This window comes from Accipiter gentilis, chromosome 2 (assembly GCF_929443795.1).
Source record: "Accipiter gentilis chromosome 2, bAccGen1.1, whole genome shotgun sequence".
In the NCBI taxonomy this organism is placed as follows: Eukaryota; Metazoa; Chordata; class Aves; order Accipitriformes; family Accipitridae; genus Astur; species Astur gentilis.
The window spans coordinates 28,814,272-28,829,512 of record NC_064881.1 but is presented as its reverse complement, the minus strand read 5'-3'; the positions used below and the strand labels follow the sequence as shown (position 1 = coordinate 28,829,512).

Below are 15,241 nucleotides of genomic sequence, written 5' to 3'. Positions count from 1 at the left end.
GGAAATGGGTGGACTTTTCAGAGAAATTGTGGGGACTGGAACAATAAAAGAACTGTGTACTCCCCTCTCCTGAGTGGAAGACTGAAACCTGGAAGACATCTGAAGGACTGTAACACCTGGATCTGAAGGAAAGACACCTGACTGGCAGCAGAAGAACCCGACCCTCCATCACCGGCGTCGGAATCCACTCAGCGGGACGTTGCTGGCTTCATGGTGGTGGTAACTAGTCTTGCTACCTCTCTTCTGTTCTCTTGCTTAGGTCTGCCTCTTTTTCTTCTTCCTCACTCTGTTCTAATGTGGTTACTGATTGTTGTAGGAAATAAAAGTTGTAAGGTTGTACAGCATCTGACCTCGTTTGTGTCTTAATCTCGCTCTTGGGATCATTTAACAACCCTCCCCGATATTGGATCGGGACAACTTCACGTGGTTTCTCTCTCCCTTGTGATCTTTGCTGTTTTGCAACAGGACTTTGTATCAAAAGTGATCAGCTAAAAAGCTGTAGTCAGAGGTGCCGCCCAGCTGCCTGGCTACCACGTAGCTGGTCTGATGATAGCCCTTTGGCTCAGCTGGAGCTGACCCCTGCCAGTCCACAGCTGCTTACCGAACGGGGCAAGTATACAACGACTCTAGACTCCTTGTCAAACTGGCAAGTGAGCAAGGACCTTGAGGGACATACGAGAAGTACTGCTCTGTCTGGAAAGAAAAATAAAGGAGTGAGCCAGCAATCTGTTGGCTTTGAATTCTCCCAAGCCAATGTAATTAAGGCCCTTGAGAACGTTGCATTTTCTTTTTTTTCCTTTTGTTTTTGCCTTTTCTTGCCTTCCTCTTGTGAGTCTTCCCTTTTGAAGTACATGTAAATATGGGTTAGATGTGGCTTGGAACCATAACACAGCCAGCCAGAAAATTTCCTTTCTGTCTATAAGGATAGTAAGGCAATGGCAGGCGTTAGATAAACTATTATTTGAATCAGTAGCGATGCACAGGGCCAGCACCCAACTCAAAATTGGTGAGAAAGCAGCAGCAGCAGATGAAGGGGAGAGCAGGATTGCTCTGTGCCAGGTGCCCCCTTAGCTCAGCCGTGCTGGCTCCTGCGGGCGAGAGCCACCACTGTGGCTGGTCCCACACGTTCGTCCTGGAAGCCCTCCTGGGGGCACACAGGATGATCACGGCTCTTGTCCTCAGAACTAAATTACCTTTCTCATAAAATAATGTATCTGTCATGCATCCAGAAACTTTATTCCTCCTCACAAATAGATTTACTCTTCCAACAAAAACCCTGCTGCATGGCTTGTGGCACCAGCCAAGAGAACTTCCCCAGTGATCGACTGAAATCCCGCTTTCAACAATCGGTAGAAACCGACATAAAAGCAAGTCTTGACTGCAGTCGTAATCTGCATCTTGTGTAGATCCTCACGCAATAGTCACTGTTGTCTAAATACGAAGCAAAAGTCAGCTACAGAAATCCCCAATGGCATGAAAATATATTTCTGAGAGACCTCACATAACATCTTTGCTAAGTCGTGTTTTTTTTAGATCGGGTAAAAGTTATTAACAAAAGTTTAACACAGTACTACAGATACATGGAAAAGTGCTAAAGATACAAAGTAAAGTGTTTTTATTAGCCATATAAGAGATAAAGAACTAATGTTTACAAATAAATTAAGAACACATGCATTTATATGTTATATGAATAAAATCTTTATTATTTATAATAGGCAACAATGGCATGCTATTTAAATAGAACTTATTTAACATTTATGTAACATTGCCTTCCATGTGCCCTTCACAGCATTTCTACTATTTCAAATACTTATGCTTACTCAACAAACTGCTTTCCTTTCTGCAAATAAGCTAGAAAATATCTACATAAAAATATACACACATAACTTCCATAGTAGTTAGATATTAAAAGCAAAGAAAAACAAACCTAGAACTATCAAAACTGACATTCATTCTTAAAATGTAGCAGAAAGCCTGCAAATGTGGCATATTTAAAACTGGATTCCATAAGCAGCCAAAAATAAAGGACAAAAACAAAATAAGGAAAATAAATTTGCTTCTCTTGTGCTCACCAAGTTTAATTTAGTAAAAACTTGCAGTGACATGAAGTTACCAACTCTAAGAGTAATTAGCACTTTGTAGGAATTAACTGTAAAAATGCTGTTGTAGTCAAACTATATACACACAAGTCCAGTTTTTATTTTTACCTGAAATGCTATACCGTTGTCAAAACCAGTTACTTCTTTCATGCCTGCTTTAAAAAAGTAACCAGAATATCAAATGCAATAATAATATGCTTGTGTTCCCTTATTTCTTTTTTAGTTAAGCTGTTACTGGAAGCAAAGGGACTCTTAATGGGAATTAATAAAATAACCCGATTTGCATTTTTTTAAGAAAACATAATTCAATTCTTAGTAAAAAAAGACATTTAAATTAAAAATATCATTTAAGAGAGAATTAATAAAAGTGTCAATATGTCTAACAAAAGTGGTTTTTCTACCAAAATAAATCATCAAATCATCAAATCAAAAAGGAGGAAATCATTCCTCCTTTGCTGCCTGCTCCACTGGAAATCACTGACTTTGCAGCAGAGTACAGGGAAGATGTCCAAATGTCTTGGTCAGTGTGGTGCAAAGCGCTGCAAGGTGCTGCAAATGAAGTTGGGGTACTTGCCAGCAGCCACATGTGAGTGCCTGTGTGGTATGCTGGCTGGTGAATGGCTGCCCCCCTAAATCTCTGCCGTAAGAGCAAAAGTGATGGACATATCTCCTGACCAGCTTTTCTCAGTTTCTATATATGAGAAGTAAAAAAAAGTATTAGACACTTTTGCACAAGTAATGCAGCACAATAACGAAAAGATGGAAAACGCCAGTGGGATGGGGGAAAGAATGAGGTAAAAAAAAGTAAAACTTATGGGTTGAGATAAGAACAGTTTAATAGTACAGAAAGGAAGAAAATAATTATTATAGTAAAATTACAATAGTAATAATAAAAAGAATTGGAATATACAAAACAAGTGGTGCAAACAGGGGGCTAAACATGTAGTTAAACATGTTTTGGACAACAAAGAACAAAAAGCCCTCTCCAGTTTTCTTAAAAAAAACCAACCAGCTACCCCAAAGAGCAACGCCCTGTCCTCTTCCCATCTCTCCTCTCCATGATCTAGATCATGCACTAGTAGAGTGCACAAACATCAAAGGCATTGGACATGTATTGCTTCTCTTTCTACATTAGCTGCTCATTGTGCTGTTCAACTTCCCAGCAAGTCATTCATAAAACTTTATTAAAACACTACTGTTTCACGAACAAAACTCAAACTCCTTAGACTGCTAACCACCTCTTTATACTTTAGGTTAGTTAAAGATAGGAGCCAAATATCTTTGTGGTTCCAAACAGCATACTAATTCATTTGAAAAATACATAGAAAGTTCAGACAAAGTTATATTTTTGTTTTCTGAGCACATTGTGTTGAAACAATCTTATTTTTTATTTGATAGCTTCTACAATTCTATGAATATGTGAGAAGTTTCCTTTTGTTCAAAAAAAGTCTAATCATAACTATAAAGAAACAGTCACACAGCAAAAGGTGAATAAAAAGACATTCATTCATGTTGTTATTCTTATTAAGACCTTTCTAAGCCTATCATGGTATTTTGAGGCCTGAATTAGGGTTTTTGAATTCCTGGAATTGGCAGCAGCACTACTTTTGTGGAAAGCAGATAATTTTTCTTACAGACATCTTGCAGAATTGGATTAATCCAAGTCTGCAAAATACTTGGAACTCCTATAATGCATTATCTAAATGTAAATGTATCATTAACCAGTAATTGATGTAATTTGTTCCATATCCCATGAACTGCTGGGTCCATTCAGCACTTACAGAAGACCCATTAAAACCAAGAAGTTGAGGCAAACTGTTCTTCAGCAAGCTGGTTTTTGGTTTATAGATGTGCTACTAGAGCATGCTGTTTTCCCTCTGCACTGGCAGGAGAATCCGCCCGGCAGCAGTGAGTTTGCCGGGCTCTGGGTCGCTTCTTTGCTCAGCCCTGCTCTGCTGTACCTGGGCTGTGGATACAGTCTGGGAAGTAGCTAGGAAAAGGAAAGGCAAAAGGTGCTGCTCTGACTGGAGCCCAGCTGCCTCGCTGGAGTCTGGGGTGAAAGGGAACGGCTTTGTGCTTGCTGTTTCTTAGTGAAACCTTTAACCTTATGTTTGGGCTCCTCAGGAGGAAGTCTGTCCTGTGTTCCTGTTGTCTTTGACCTGAAATTAACCCCTGAATGCACAGCATTTAGTTTCAGCTTTGCTGGTCCTGGATCCCAGTTATTGGTGTTGCGAATGAGATTTTGTTACACGGCTTTAGTTTAGCAGCAATTTAGGATTTATTAATTTTTTTGAGATAGATCACAAGATTAGGTTGTATAACTGTAACAGTCCTTAATTATGAGCCAATTTAACAGAGTGATTCAATGGAATGTTACAATCAAATTTGAGACTTAGTTAAAAATTTGAAAATGGGAAGGATAACCCAAAACTTACAGCAGGGTTGCACACAGGTGGAGGCTAAATCAAATCACACAAGCAGATAAAACAGTTCTGAACCACACAGACAGCCAAAATAGTTCCAAACCAAATCACACAGAGATGGGCAAAATAGTTCCGAACCAAACTGCAAATGCACATGCACAGATACAACCCCCCCCACCAGGTTAACCTATGATTAAAATTTCCCTCTCGTGAGTTTCATGAATTACTCACTTTTATGTGGCAGGATTCATCAACAGACGGTCAGTAAACATCACGAAATCAGGCCTTTAAGTCCTTGCGAAATTGTCGATGGACAATCTTTCAGTCCTGGTGAAATCTACCCTGAGAGGTGTCCCAGCTCAGGGGGAGATACTGGGTCACACAGCCCGCTGCAGTCCCCAAATGCTCAAAAGGTCTCTCCTTGGATTGCTATTTATAGGGTCTCGAGATGATTGCATTTGGTCATTATTTTACATTCTGGCCACAACGGCTGCTGAGTCATTCTGATATACAACTCAGGCAGCAGATGGCCCAGGTGTGGCCAAAGAGTGCCTGACGCCCTAATGTCTCTGCAACTCTAATCAAGATAACAGCACCATGGGAGGTTTTCCCAAAGCATGCATTGCTTATCCCGAAATCTCAGAGTGGCGAGGGGGACTGCACCACCACAGCTGGTACCAGCAGCCCAGGCCAGCACCACTGCACCTCTGCTCATGGGCACTGCAATGCTAAAAGCACTGGTTCTTCCTTCGGCTGCACTGACCTTGAGATGCAAAAAGGCAGAGGTAGCTCTGAATTGGTGACTTTATCCTACTGACTGCCCTTTTAACTTGAAAGGTAATGAGACAGATGCAAGTTTGAGACTTTAAGGTGGGAGATGAGGGAGGGCATTAAGTCATGCAGTTTCTCTTAATGTCAAGCAAAGAGAGGTGTATGTTCAGGGAGGCATTTCCATATAAGTCACAAATGAGGCAGGGAAAGAGCTAAAATGGTTGCACTGCGCTCTTTGGAAGTACAGAAGTGAACATGAAGTACGTACGTACACTGATAGTCCAATACCACAGCTATTTAGTCACAGAAGTAGTCCCTTGAGGTCCTAGCTTGTGTATGGTGTGCCAATGAAAGCTAGTTATTCACTGCTGGCAGAAGTTAAAATTATGTGGTATTTCTGGCATTTTCTATTCTAAGCACAGGAATTAGTACTTTAAATAATGTTCATTGTAGGTGGCTACAACACCAAATAGGCACAGTCCTCTCTTGCAGGCCATAGGCCTTATGCTTTAATGGTTTATCCATGTGACTAGGTCTTGATCACCGAAGCAGGTACTTGAAATAAATGAGATTATTTATGTTTGGCTTGGCCTCTAATGCCTGTAAAATTACCGTCAATAGATAAAGGTCAGTCTCAGCATTGATTCAGGTTTATGATGTGAGTCATGTAATTTGACTCTGAAATGAAATAGCCAGATCCCTAGAAGGCTCAAGTCCACTTCTAGCACTTCTCTGGGAGTTCATAATACTTTCAGTGGAAGGCACGGCCACAACCAGACCTCATGGTCCTGCTGAGATGAGAGGTAATAGAACTGATTTGTGATAATTTTTCCAGCAGGAATTATGTTTATGGCCATCTGGCAGTTCCTCTGAAAAGAATGTGTGCTAAAATGAACCCTGAATTTGATATTTAGACATAAAGTACCTTCACCACTAGTCAAAATCAATGCAAATAGTCAGTCCCTTGCTATTTATTCCCACTTTTGTCCAAGGCTTTAAGGAAGCCAATTCAGTGTTGGAAATGCAGTATTATTTAGGGAAACATACTCTGGGAACTCAACCATAAGTGAGAATCCCTGATGAGCTGAAGTTTGCTGCTCTTCTTGCTGTTACAGTTGCTGGTACAAATATTTGTGAGAGGTACTGTGCTCAAGGGAGCCACCTGGTATCTTATCAGGCTGTAAAAGTTCCACCCCGTGATGTAAAGCAGTGTCAGTCCGAATACTGCCTGCGTGGGGAAGAGAAGAGCTAAATCCAAGGGGAAAATAAGCCAGGACTGTCTGATCCCTGCTTCGGGAAAGAGTGTGATTCTTTTTAACCTATCCCAGCAGAACAAGCTCGTTATAAACTATAAAGATGAAGCAGTTTTGTCTTCACTGGTCAAGCTCTCCATTTCTTAGGTTTATATTAGCATGGCAATAATAAATGCCTCCATTTAGAGGACTCATCAAACTTGAGGGTGTTGGACTGATGCCCTGTTGCTGGTTTTACACAGCCAGGGCAAAGGGGGAGGGGCAGGAAAGACAGAGAGGCAGAAACTCATTTTATATTCAAAGCTGGGCGGGTGGGACAGAGAGAGTCAAACAGCATCAGCTTCCAGTTGCCTGTGCTGATTTTTGAAAGACGTTTTCATTCAGAGGCCGATTTTCCAGGTTCCCAGCTGAGCAATGGGACTTGGGACTGCCCAGGCACTGCAGATTTGTGTGTATGGTCCACTGAATTTTGGTTTGGCTTTACTTTTAAGTCAGTCAACATATACATGTTGCATATTTGCATATGCACCATATGCATATTGCACCATATGCATATTGAATGTAGTAATAGTAGTTTTTAATAAGGGGGTTGAGAACCAGATATAAAAAAAAGCTTAAACACTGCTGGGCTTTTTTCTCAGGCACTTGGGCTAAAATCCGGCTACAAAATTCCAAGACCTTATTCCTGATCCAGCTAATAGGGACAGGGAAACACCTCAGGAAGGCAAACCCAGGAAGAGAGGGGGCGAAGCAGTGAGCTGCACAGTGCTGTGGACCAGGGAAGGCTAAGCACGGGGCTGGACGTGAGCACCCGCCCCGGCTCTGGGGCTTGGATGCCCGCAGGAAAGTATTTGTCCCTACGCCTGGGACCCAGAGCCCCAGATCTCCCCCAGGGTCCTTGGGGGTCACCTGGCCTTGATTCCTGATGAGTGGGGAAGGAAAATGAAGGGCACCTGAGTCCTGCTTCAGTTTGAAGGGGGAATCTTGCATCTGGGCTTTTCTCCCAGGCTTATTTCTGATTTTTATCCAGTGACTTCTGTATGTAACAGTCCAGGCAGCAGAATCTACAATCACAGTGATAAACAAAGCCCTAGAGACTAGTTTGTTTTATCACGTCTATTTCAGTGTCCTACAGGTGGGCATGTATATCCAGATGATAGAGCGTTCAAAGACCGTCTGCTTCATGGGTCCTAAGGCCATCTGCATTTGCATACATGTGTGAATAAACAAAAAATTGTGTCAGCCTGCCAGCTTGATGGTTGTTTCATGTCATAATACTATCATGCTTTCTAAACAGACTATAGGTAAGAAAAGACTTGGGTTTCCTCTTTTGTTTTGAGACAGTGTTATGTATTTTGAGCTGTGCAAATTGTGGAGATGTCTTTATATGTATTGAGTAATGAATGAAAGAGGTAAAAAAATTCCTTTTCTGTATTTATAAGGAAAAAAATATGATTTTGAAATGTGCGGTTCATGACTTCTAATGCATATGCCACCCTAAAACGTCATAAGAATTAGCTAGAGGACAGCACCATGCTGAAAGAAAGTGAATTTCCCTGTGCTTCAGTACAGAGCTCAAGTTTTAATCTCCTTTGGAGGTCTTGCAATAAGTAGTGTAAACACAAGTAATCTCTAGAATATGCATTGTTTATTCCAGAAGGGCCATTTGGTTCCATTATGTCATTGCTTGCAAGAAGAAAAAGGGAAACTAAAATCTATCTTCTTGACCTGGGCAAGTTTAATAGCCCAGAAGTTTAACAGCATTAGCTCGGTCCCTAACAGGGACCAGCACCTGACAGCAGCAAACTGGGTAACTTCTCAACAGGCCTCTTCTGTCAGTGATGAAGAAGGCAAGCCAGTATGGTCTGTCTGTGTGTGGTGGGAGAGGTCAGACATCTGTGCCTGGGGAGGTGGGGACCATGACTGAGAGCACTACCTGTGCGGGGCAACTCCCGCAGGGATGGGGCTGACCAAGGCCTTCAAGGAGATGCTCTGGGAACAATAGTGGGGACCTGCTGCTTCATCAGATCCAGGCGCGCTGCTCATTCAGCTTCCTCCTGCTTTGAGGGTGGCCACACGTACCTATGAATGAAACCAGCTTGGGATATCTCTGCCCAAGTCCTGGTGGGCATTTATTGAACTGTGAGGGAGCACCAGTGTCAATGCAAGCCAAGGATGAGGTACCACGTGGGTGAAGGGCTGCTGGAGGAGGTGGCTAGTCTGAGAGACACAACGGTGGCTGGGAGAATTGTATCAATATAACGGACATGGAGTCCTCCAAGGACAGCCAAACAAAGATGCTGGAGACATCGAGCAGCAACAGCAGTGAAGGAGCATGCCCCTCAGTGGTGTGGAAATGGCCTATGAGCTTTCTTGAGGAAGGACAGAGCCCATGTCTTCCAGCAGACGGGCAATTCACGATGACGGCTCCAAGGAAGAAAGCAAGCAGAAAGTGTCTCTGCCTTTGAGACAGTGTGGGACAACCTTTTTAGGTACTTCACCTGAGCTCCTGGTGGTCTGTTATCTGCTTCCCCAGACAGGATAAATGATCCAACTGAGAATTATGGTTAGCAGGTCAAAACTGAATATCAAGTTCTGGGAAGAGGAAAGATTCAGGTAGGATTTTCATCATCCAAGGCACAGGCATACATGGGCCAGTCAGAAAGCCATATCTCCTGGGTAGGAGAACAGTGTTGCACAAGTGGTGTGGCTTTGTTCACCCTGGCCATCAAGCATTAGTACCGTGAACCTTTGGATACATCTGCTTACGCTTCTTTGCAGGGAACTTGCTAAAGTCAGTGCCATGCTTTGTTCCTATCCCAACACACACCTACATAGTTCACCCTCTCCCTTATACCCTTTACCACGGTGCCTCTTGGTTTGGATGATTGGTCACAAAATATATGTTCATCTCATCTTCTTGTTTTGTGCTTTTTGTCTAAGTTCCCTCTCCTCAACACCACATCTTGCACCTTTGTATAAACATAAATTATCTCAACGTGAACAGGGATATAAACAGTAGAAATGGCAACGTCATCAAAATAGAGTGAGAGATGTAAAAGGAAGGCCTGATGAATATCTTAAATGCGAGTAATATGGGGCCCTGCAGCACTTGTTCTCAAGTTCTCAAGATTATGAGAACCACAGAGACTTGGCTGAATAATTTGAGACTGGACTGTTTGTATAAAAGGGTAAAGTGCTTCAGAAAGAACTGTCAGGAAAAAAGTGAAATGTTGATGTGGATGAATAGATTTAGTTTGAAGTGCAAAGTTACGGGAGATGGGGGTGATGTAAGTGTCTGATAATTATACCATGATGAGAATCCCCAGTCCTTGTGAAGGGAAAGAGGGAAAAGGAAGAAAACTTACAATGGACTTGAAAAAAGCAGATTTCTATAAAATAAGGCTGTTGATAAGAAGAATTTCATAGGAAAGAAACTAAAGAAAAGCATTAGCAGGAGTGACCAGGTCTCTGTATAAATGGAATGAATGGCATAATATGTCCCAGTGCAGAAGTAGTATTAGGAAGGGTAGTAAGAATAAACTAATTTCTTAAATCAGAGTTCTTCAGTGTTCCCAAACTCACAAGAAAGCACAAACACAGTCATAAGTAGGTTATACCACTAAAAGGTGAGTATATAGCGTAGGCAAATACAGACAATATCAGAATTATGGCAGTGCAATGAGGATAACATGAAAATATTTTATAAGTGCATTGGTAAGTGTTACATTGCTGGGAGATACTGTTTGTAGGAGCCTGTCCTCAGCAGTGTTGGGAAATCTCACCTGGGAGAATGTGGGGGCATAGCTCATCAGGAAAGGTGGAGAGTGACTGAACAGGGTCCAAAGGACAACAATGTGAATGAGCATATGTCTGAAAGTACCACAATGGATTAGCTGTGGAGACTAGGAGTGGCCATTATTTGCACTTTTTACAATCAGGGAGGTTGCGAGTGTAGCTGATTCTGCCTCAGGAAAAGTAAAGGAACTAGATGACTAGAAACTTGAGTTTCTTTTAAGTAGTATTTTTCTATGCTGCTTTTTCCTCCACTGGTGTTAGCTCATTTTGACATATATTGATGATGTTGTGAAATCACCATGCCCTAAGAGATCCATAAAATACATATTTTCTAAACAAACAGCAAGGGAAAGAAGTGGAGGTCAGGCATGTCCCGTTAGTTTTGGAAGTGGAAGAGGTACGTGGAGAGACATCAGGTGAATCGAAACAAGGAGTAAAAGTAAAAAGACAAAAAGAAAAAATGAAAAAGGAGCAAGGAAGGACTGACAAAGCTGATAAATGGAAAGAGTGAAAAGGATGTGACTAATGATATGAGAAGAGTTGTTTCTGGAAAAACTGACTCATTGAACAATGATTCACACAATAAACACCTGGATGTTTGCCTTCTTTTCACCAGATTTACTCAGAGAACAGCTGGCTCAAGGAACCAGTCTCACTGCTGAGTTTCTTCTTGTGAAGAAACTGTGGCACTGTGTTATGACTGTTGTAAAGCCTTAAGAGCTTCTGGACTTTGTAATGTATTTGACATGGGAGATATTTTTTTTTCCCTGTATAGTTACAACCTGTAAACAGTTGCTCTATGGCTGGGAAACTATTTCATCCAGAGAAAGATACTGGCAGTTAGCAGGCTCACCTCTTCCAGTGACTTTAAAAAATGTAAGCATTCAATTAAGCATATTAGATACCTTAAATTTGTATTTCAAGTACCACACTGCACTTCTGAATAATTGGACTTCCAAGCAGAGACAATAACATTTGAAAGACAAACACGTAACTTCTTTAAGTGGCTCTGACTTCTGATATCACCACTTGAGTGATTCTGCACTTGTCATGTATAGGTGAGCTAAAAATGACATTAGGAATTTGTTTATGTGTATTTGTTATTGCAGCATGAATTCTTGTTTTGAAATTTATACTTTATGCTGAAAGTAATCTGCATGTAAGTCACTTAAAGTCAACATATTTCCAAGAAACTTCAATTCCCTCCCCCTAATTATATACTTTGAAATCATGAACAATGGGTTCTAATGCTTTAATGGAAACTGTTGGTTTTGAGCTGTGCTCTAAAGATAACCCACTGCTAGCAGACAGCTTTGAGAAAGTCTGAATCATTCTGAGTGCATGAGCAAATGGAGAACAGTTGTGTTTGAAAGCATGCTGAAAGCACAGTCTAGAGTTTTTTTTCCTGGAGAAACAAACACTGATTTCGAGGGAAAATTGTGATCTGAAGCACAAACAGAAAGCTCATCTTTCCCAGATCTCTACACCTTCCAGCTGTAATTGACTCTAAATGCTTCTTTCTTTGGATGCATAATTCAGAAAATATTTAATGTGCTGCACAGATAATTTAACAGTGTTCAAGAGCAAGCTAACATACTGAGGAAATTGAAAGCAGAAGTTAGAACCTGGATGAAAAGTAACATTTCATGAGAGAATAAAATAAGCCTGTTCAAAACTTTGAAATAAGCATGATACTAAAAAGTGAGTTAGCAGAAAGTATAACATTTTAAAGATGATAATTTTTTAAAAACTTCTGGGTTTTCCAAATACATTTTATTTATTATTTAGTTTACCATCATCCTTTACAGTCGAGTTGATTTCAGTTCCCCTTACTACAGGTGCTATAATGCAGAGGCTAGCAATGACTGGTTCCCTTGAAGGGCTGAAAACCTAAACAGACATGAAAGATGACACATACGGGAAAGGAATGATTACATCCATTATGAGATTAGTATCTGGAAACCGGCAAATGGAGTGATTTGCCCAAAGTTACCAGAAGTAAATTTGTTGCAGAGCTCAGACAGAATTTGAACTTTCTGAGTCGATGACTGACGAATTATTCTTATAACCAAGCTAGGTCCTTCCCATGCATAGGTCTGCTGTGAAAACAAGCCACCTTTATTCCAAATTCTTGTCTTCTAAATGTGAATTATCCCTGCAACTAGGCAAGTAGCAAGCGTGATCTCCACATGAGGCCCATGACTTCTCCTTTCCACCTCCTTTCCTAGAAAAAGGATAACGTTCCTCCTGCGGCTCTAACCCGTGCCCTGCATGTTCATTTCTTACAGCCCCACTGAAAAAAACTGAATTCAGAAAGAAAATCCCAAAGGACATAAAAATATTGAGGGTGTAAATTATCTCAGAGCTACATTGCTTCCTTACATGGCTGCCATTTCATACCACACCTAGTCATTAAGAATCAATAATTCTCCATGCTGTTAATGTTTGAGCTGCTGAACCTTCAGGGCGAGTTTGAGGAACTATAATATGAACTGTGTGTAGAAGCACGGACGGACACTGCCAGCCTGTGCAAAGACGATTCCCACAGCTGAAAGAAAGGATTTTTAGAACAAAATAAGCTTTTCATGTTACAGGTAAGGGATGATATAACTGTCATTTCACAGAAAGATTTTAAAAGCTGAAGCAAGGGTTTTGCTGAAGGCTTTTCAGGCAGCGTTAGGAGATCAGCTGTACTTGTAAAATGGATGACTGCTGTGCTAAGGCTTAGTCTGGTTTGTATTTGATTTGGATCAATTTCCTCTGTTTTCTCTTTACTGAATTTGAACATCTGAAATCAATCATTTAAAGAAAATAAAATACTTTTTTTTTTCATGGAACCAGATACTTGTGATTGTTACTGATCTTTAACCTCTGGGAACATTCTTTGTTCTCTGAATGTTTATTATTGAAAGTCACTGGGATATTTGCAAGATGGTTATCCTAGAGATTTCTGCTCGGGCAGGGGAACCATAAGGGATTATTAGGGATATAGCTCTGAGACGAAGCTAAGAAATGAAGGGGAAAATATAGCTCCAGTCCTCAGCCAGATCTCAGGCTGCTTTTGGTTAAGCTGATCCTATTCTAATCCTGAAGCTGTCTGTTATTGAAAACTTTTGTATGAGTTTATATATGCTGAAAGTCTATTCTGACAGTAGAGTATGTATTTTGGGGCTTTGGTCCTTGGCAGTGTGATGCCTCATGAGATTTGGTAGCAGCTTCCAGCCAAAAATGAATGGTCAAGGGCTGATCAAGCTACTCATCCTGGTCTTGTAACCGGCACCGCAAATGACACGACATTAGGGAATGATGTTTATATTCAAAGAGAAGGGAAAAGCAAAGGCTGTTATCACACAAGCCCGTAACCTACAAAATGGCTGTATTTCCACTGCTGCATTTCGTAGTTGGATCTGGACAGAGAAACCTGGCCAAGACACAGCACGGTTGCAGAGCCACATGAAAGAGTGCATTTTCCAGCATTTTCCGTCCCCTATCCTAGGGCTGGATGCGTCCCTTCCTTAAACTTTCTCCTCACCCACCCGGAGGGGTAGCTGCTGGGCACACACTGTGGCCTTACCCTTGGGGAGGGCATGCCTTTGGGTCCTCTGTCCCACCTGCCACTCCAAATTAATAAAGAATTAATTTTTTGAAGTTCCCACCCTGCTATTAAGAATGGCTGAAACTGGCTGATGTATTCAAAAGAGAGCAGGAGGAGGGGAGTGGAGAGGCTGTTAGACAGATGGAGGAACTGAACAAATTTCTGGCGACTATTTAACTGAAATATCAGCAATGGTCTTGGTTCAAAAGGTTCAAAGTAGCTTCTCTGCCCCTCTGTCCTGCCTGTGCCAAGCCCCAGCTCCTCTGGCTGCAGTCAGGGCAGTGCGGGACCTGCTCAGCCAGGCAGCTACAGGGGGTTCACCTTCAGCCCTCGTTTTCTGACAAATCTGATGATTTTCCTGATCTCTTCTGGTTTCAAAGGAGTGTCATTTTATTTTCTTCCAGTACCCCTGCAGCTAGCTCCAGACCAAGGAAAGACCCCAGTAATTTCAAAGAGTGTAATTGCACACACAATAAAACCCTGGTCAGAATGGGATTTGCAAGATAAAGTCCTGTGGCACATCCTAAAGTGAGTGCTGGAAAGAACAGCAGCGTGGGCAGCAGTTTCTATATGTACATGTCCCCTTTTTTGGTCAGCCATTGAGGAAAGAAAAAGCTGGGGGGGGAGGTACGATGGGAAGTCCAAGCAGGAAGGCATCTGGAGGAAGCTGTGCCTCAACACTGTCTTCTTCTCCTTGGGAGCCTCCATGGGACAGAGCTGTGGTGGCTGAAGGATCCCTGTAGGTCTGAGCCACATAACGTGGAGCACCACTGAAGACAGCAGCACTGTACGCCAGCTTCACCTCTCTCCAGAACTGGCCTCATCCTTTTTGTTAAAATCTACAAGTGGTGAGAAAGCAGGATTTCATTTTTCAGGAACCCATCTAATTTCCAGGAGGATGTAACACAAGTCGCGGCAGCGCGTGCTCAGCATTTTTTTGAAATTCAAGGCAGGCAGTGCTCCTTGGACTTGGAAATTTCATTTCCGGTCGCCATGTTGTTTTAGGGGGTGCAGACACCTCCGGCTTCCTCTGCCTCTGCAAGCTGCACTGAACAGTTGTTTTTTGTAAACAGAAGACAGGGGCTTCAGGATGGTCCCTGCAAGACCTTCATCGTGTGGTTATGGTGTTTCCCACGAACAGGTTGTTGCCTTCAGTAAAGCAGAAATGAAAATGGGGCTTGGGTGACATAGAATCATTGCAACAGTGAGGTGGCATGGCTTGAAGTTTTGTGCCAGTTTTGACCTCTGACGGCTGTTTGAGGCTCTCACAGCATGTGGCACCTCCTGCACCACTGGGGACAG

The 15,241-nt window shown here is 42.0% G+C and overlaps 1 protein-coding gene across 1 annotated transcript in view; it reads left to right on the top strand.

The window, feature by feature from the left end:
* The window catches only part of VIRMA (vir like m6A methyltransferase associated), a 696,173-nt gene that overhangs the window by 166,990 nt on the left and 513,942 nt on the right, over positions 1-15,241 (top strand). The gene's annotated exons all lie outside the window — the stretch shown is intronic.